The sequence below is a fragment of the Ambystoma mexicanum genome, chromosome 3p, assembly GCF_040938575.1.
Source record: "Ambystoma mexicanum isolate Mex_15411 chromosome 3p, UKY_AmexF1_1, whole genome shotgun sequence".
Lineage (NCBI taxonomy): Eukaryota > Metazoa > Chordata > Amphibia > Caudata > Ambystomatidae > Ambystoma > Ambystoma mexicanum.
In genome coordinates this window covers 112,062,133-112,068,436 of record NC_090925.1, presented here as the reverse complement: position 1 = coordinate 112,068,436, position 6,304 = coordinate 112,062,133, and positions in this window count along the sequence as shown.

The window sequence follows — 6,304 nt, the reverse complement described above, 5'->3', positions numbered from 1 at the left end:
ATTCTCTGTGCACCCTGTCCTTGACGTTCTAAGCGTTAGAGCCACTTTCCTATTTTTCTTTGTTCTGCATAGATCATAAGTCATTAGCAATATTTTGATTAAATAAATTAATTTTCCCTCAAGAAAAGGGGTACACTGCGTGAAGGGTTACAACTGCAGCGTAACTTTGATATTCACGGGTGGCGTTCCTCTTTTCTTAGCCATTAAATCTAGTTTAAGTAAAATTTGCCTTTCACTTTTAAAAACCGAGTTTCTCTTTTTACCTGCTCTATTTTCCTAAAAACTAACCTCACTCTACCTTCCAGATCTCTCTCAATTCACCAGCTAGAGACCTACTTTCAACTCTAAAGTGTCCCTGTGATATACCTCTATCCCCCAAACCAAATCAGAGTATTTCAACGATTTTTATTAAAAACCGTTTGAGTAATTTAAAGCGGGTATTGAGAAATGTGCATGTTTTCCAACGTGTCATTTGGCTGCCGCATGCTTTAAACATTCCACTCATTTTCGAATTGTCTGCCTTTTGCTGATCCATTGGCTTGTGATTGCCAGTGATATAACATACATGCTAGTGTGATAAAACATATGTGTATTATAATTTAACCACACATTCATTAATTATTTGTAAAATTTGAGTGTTATTTTAGGCCTTTGCTAAGGGTTTAAAGTCAGTTTTTGCCTCTTATTTTGTGAGGGAAGGTCGGATTTGTGTTGTCTTCTGCCTCTTATTCCTGATTACCTGCTGCTTCTTTCAATCCACTCCGAATTCGATTATCTGTGGGTTGAGGGAACATTGCAGGGGGTAATATTAACTTGGGTGCTATCTTTCCTAAATCAAAAAGTGTTCCTATTAAATTGTTTGGTGTATATGTTCTAGGAGAAGGGTAACCAAGTGCATTGCTTTCATTTTCATTGTAATTATCAACCCATTGGTGATTGCTGCCCCATATTAAAATTGTCTGATTTGATTTGATTTTAAAATAAATAAATATTGCATTTTCACCAACCGGCCTTGTTCATGGTCCATTGTGACCTGGGGTATTTGAAAAAGTGATACGAGTTGTGTACCATCTCAAATTGAATCTGTATAAAATAAAGAGAGAGGCATCTCAGTTGTGCGCTACACACTAGGCTGAGACAAAGGTGCGTGCAGCCTGATTGAAATCCTTAAGAATTAGGGGGCTCGTCGCCGGGATTGAGTTTGGTTGCCACCCGTTGCAGTCTAGCACAGCAGACTAACCTGCAAGCTAGTGATACTTTGTGCGGTTGGAATACTGGGTTATTGTCATGATTCCTGCCCTTCATGTCCCCAGCCTTCCAAGATGTCAGGCTGGAGCCAGGCCACGATCACCTACACGGCCCTCAAGGGCCTCTCCATCCCTCCAAAGACCCACTTGGAGTCAGACTTGGCGCTTGTGGCACCAGACTCACTCACTCCCCTAGGATAACATTGGGGATTGGACTTGTAGTGCATTGATGGGGACAAGATGGATGCCCCCACATACTTCGGTTCCCAGAACTGCATGGGCAGTCTAGTCCTTTGGGTGTGGTTCAGCCCAGAGACACCTGGGATACCCAGAGACTATTTAAGCCACGCCCAGGCTGAGAAACATGCTTTGTGTTTTCTGCACCTGCAGTGTGACACTCACTGTGTTCGGATCGGTCTCCAGTAGGCCTGCATCTTTCTTCTGCGCTCAGCTCCTGCAAGAACAAGAACATCATTAGGAACAGCCTTACCTTGCAGCGCTTCTGCCCATCATTCATCGCTTCTTCCCATCCCAACACACTGCTTCCTAAGGAAAAAGGAAAAGAACAGAAAAAAGGCACTAGTAAGCATTCAGCAAATATTCGCTTATTTTTAAAGACTGTATGAGCTTCAAACGCTTATCGGAATCGCAACAGCCACTCTGGGGGAACTCTGTCTCCGGAACTTCTCATCCATCTGCAAGAGGGAAAAGACACTCCAGGTTAGTGTGGAAACATCTAGAGGCGCCTTATACCGCGCCTACTCACCGCATTTCTTCTTCATAACCGGCATCCACTCTGAAAATGTCGCGGCACCTAAAAGACACAGAAAAATAACTCAGTTCAATACAAATACGAAAGGGTTGCATTGCGCATCGCGCTCTCACTCACCTTCAGCGCTACTCATCTCAGCAGCACGTCGCCATCCCCGGACGCCGGCCATCCTCTAAGGAAGGAAAGGAACGAAGTTAGAGAACTGTTCAAAAGACTCATTATACTTACCTGTCGGACTCTTGCCAGTGAAGGAACTAGGCAGCAACGAGCCTGCATCAATCAATGCGCCCCTGCGCTGAAAGCAGGACGGAGAGCACACTTTCCAAGAAAACAAGGTGAGCTGTGGATCAAAGGGAAGGGTTGGACCCTGGGGAAGAAGGGGTTCAAGCACACAGAGACAATAGGGAGTTAAACTCTACCAATCCTGTGTTTCAGGCCCAGTCTCCAGTCGAGTAGACTCCAGGGAAGGGTTTGAGGTCGTAAGAGGTCAGAACAGGCTGAGTGACGTCCCTGTGGATACCAGGTGAGCGTTACAAAACACAAAGCCTCACATCAAAATCAACCTGGGCGTCATGGAAACGTCAGAAACCGACCAATTAGCCCACATGTTGGGGCAGCTACATTCTGAAGTACATACACCCAAGCAGGAGACCAACACCCTGAGGAGAGAGCTGATAGTAGCCAAAGAACGCACTGATGATTTAAGCCGGCAGCTTCTCCAGTCACAAGCAGGGCATGCACCATTGCCGGGAAGCGTGCCCTCCATGCCAGCACCATCAGCCAATCCCGTTTAGATAACCCTTCCTGGGGCAGTTCCTTTGGCCCCGCCCGAACGATTTATGGGGGATCCCAAGAAGTTTGCAACGTTCATGAACCAGTGCCGCCTGCACTTCCTTTGTAGACCAGGGGCCTTTCCGAATGACCAATCACGGGTCGCTTTTGTTCTCTCCTACCTGAGTGGTAGCGCCACGGACTGGTCTGTACCCTTTGTGGCCCAAGATGATCCTTTGCTGCATGACTTCAGGGGCTTTCAGCAGGAGATGGAAAAGCTGTTGGCCCGTCGTACTCATGGGCAGCCATTAGACAACGAACTTCTGTCCCTACGCCAAGGGAATCAAGACCTATTAACATACATAGCCACGTTAAATAGACTCGTAGTTGAAGCAGAATGGCCAGTGAAGAAGAGAACCACGTTATTTCATCAGGGGTTGCGGGGGGAGCTCAAGGATATTCTCGCACAAGTAGTGAACCCCCCGAAAGACTGCTCAGAATTCATTGACCTTGTTGTTCAAATGGATCATAGGTTGCAGGACCGAAGAGCAGATCAAACCAGACCGGACCCTCACCCTATGTATGTGCGTTCAAAGGACAATATTGCCCGCACAACGGAAGGTTCAGGAGAACCAATGCAAATCAGGGGGGGTCAGATCCCCCTTGACTAAAGCGGAAAGGGATAAAAGGAGACAGCAGCAGTTATGCCTGTACTGTGGAAGGTCAGGTCATTTCCTTAAAGAGTGCCCTGTGAAGCCACCGATGAGGACGGTAGGGGCCACAGACAAGGAAGATACCATCAAGGAATCGGAAAACTCCCCAGCCCGGCAAGTGTAGGGGTCCACTTGTCGAGTGAAGAAAGTGAACTACAGACCTTCCATTTTGCACTATCTGTGGTCTTGATCAATCAGCAACAACCATCTCGGATGCACGCAGTAAGAGAGTACATTGACAGTGGAGCCGTTGGGAATTACATTGACCAGGATCTTGCGGCAAAGATGGGGCTTTTTTACGCCCTAAATCAACCACCAACACTGTTACCACTGTCGACGGCACGGAAATAGCTTCTGGTCCAGTATCTCAATGCACTGCAGCTTTAACCCTTCTGTGCCAGGATGGATACCAAGAATCTATCGTTTTCGACCTCATTAAGGCACCATAGTTCCGGTTGATTTTGGGAATGCCATGGTTGATAGCTCACAATCCTCGAATCGATTGGCGAGCAAATGAATTACCTTTTCCCGAGACTTGCGCCCACACATGTTATCGCCAAGAGAAACAACCAATAGACACCAGAACCTCCACGCTTGCGACTGTGGCAATTGGCACACTACCAAGTGAATACCAGGACTTTCAAGATGTCTTTCAGAAAGAACAGGCTAATACCCTGCCACCGCATAGACCATAAGATTGCCAAATCGACCTGATACCCGGCGCACAAATCCCTTGTGAGCGAATTTACGCACTCACGGGACCAGAAAACCAGCACCTGAAGGCCTATCTTGACCAATACCTGGCCAACGGGTTCATCCGTCCCTCGAAGTCTCCAGCAGCCAGTCCTCTATTCTTCGTATCGAAAAAGGAGGGGGACTTGAGAACGTGCATCCACTATCGCGCACTGAACCAGATTACCGTAAAAAACCGCTACCCCCTGCCACTGATCCCTGAATTGCTTGATCAAGTCAAAGATGCCCAAATCTACACAAAACTAGACCTCAGGGGGGCATATCACCTTGTTCGCGTAAAACAGGGGGACAAATGGAAAACCGCTTTTCACACCAAATATGGCTTGTACAAATATCAAGTAATGCCCTTTGGCCTTTGCAACGCACCTGCAGTATTTCAATACTTCATGAACGATGTCCTACGGGAATTGATTGATGTCTGTGCTCTGGTGTACATCGACGATATTCTAGTATATTCCGCATCAAAGCAGGACAATGTTAAACACATTTGATCGGTATTGGAGAAACTCCGTCAACACCAGCTCTAAGCCAAGCTCGCAAAGTGCTCATTCCACGTCTCCGAGGTGGAATTTCTGGGCTTTATTCTCAGCCCGAATGGAATCCGAATGGATGTACACAAGGTAGATGCTATCCTGAACTGGCCATCCCCAAATTCATTCAAGGGGGTTCAAAGTATGCTGGGCTTTGCAAACTTCTACCGCCGGTTCATCCAAGGATTTTCGCAAAATGTGCATCCCATCACGTCATTGCTAAGGAAAAGCAACAAAAAGTTCCAGTGGACAACAGAAGCAGAGGAAGCTTTCCAGGAACTCAAAGCAAGATTCACATCTGCCCCAATCGTACGCCACCCTCTCCCTGATCTCCCATACCTGGTGGAAACGGACGCCTCAAGCATGGATATGGGAGCCATCCTCTCACAAAAGGAACCCGAAACGGGCCAGTTACACCCTGTTACCTTCTGGTCGTGTAAATTCACACTCCCTGAACTCAATTACGCTATCACAGACAAAGAACTCCTGTCCATTAAGTCAGCCTTTAAGGCATGGCGGCACTACCTCTTGGGCGCCAGACACACAATCACTGTAATAACTGACCACCGGAACCTCCATTACCTAAAAACGGCAAAGGCCCAATCCTCACGACAACTACGTTGGGCTCTTTTTTTTGCTGAATATGACTACGTGATTACATTTCGACCAGGGGTGAAAAATGGGAAGGCTGATGCCCTTTCCCGTATGGGGGTGGAAGAGCAAGGGTATTAGACCCCTGACCCAATAGCAATCACCCCGAGTGACAAGCTCCTCGGAATCACAGCAACCATAACTCAGAAAGAATTACATGAAGAAATCCAAAACCTGATGAGTCCGGCGCAATTACAAGCGTGGAGTGCACAAGGAGAACATTACATGATAAAAGATCAGTTGCCCTACTTCCGGAATCGTTTATTCTTACCAAACCAAGAACTACGAGAACACGTCATGTCCGGTTATCATAATTCCTTGATCGAGGGCCACTCCGGAATCGCTAAAACCCTAGCCAAGGTAAAACGAAATTATTGGTGGCCCACGTGGTGTAAAGACATTATCAAATTCATCCTATCTTGTGGAGCGTGTGCTCAAAACAAGTCATCCAAGCAGAAACCGGCAGGGCTATTACAAGCATTCGAAATCCCACCAGCACCCTGGCACACGTTGTCCCTCGATTTTATTACTGACTGACCACCCAGTCAAGGGTTTAACACTATTCTTGTGGTTGTGGACCTATTTTCAAAAATGGCACTTTTCATTCCTCTTAAGGGGCTCCCAAATGCTTCCACTCTGGCAAAGGTGTTTCTTGAAGGCATCGTACGGCTCCATGGGTTTCCTTCAGTTTTAGTCTCAGACCGAGGTACTCAATTCGTATCTAACGTCTGGAGAAAATGCTGCTCTATGGCCCAGATCGACATCCGGCTATCCACCAGTCACCATCCCCAAACTGATGGTCAAACTGAGAGGACAAATTAGACGCTCGAGCAGTATCTGCGTTGCATGTTACACCAAGCGGAAGGA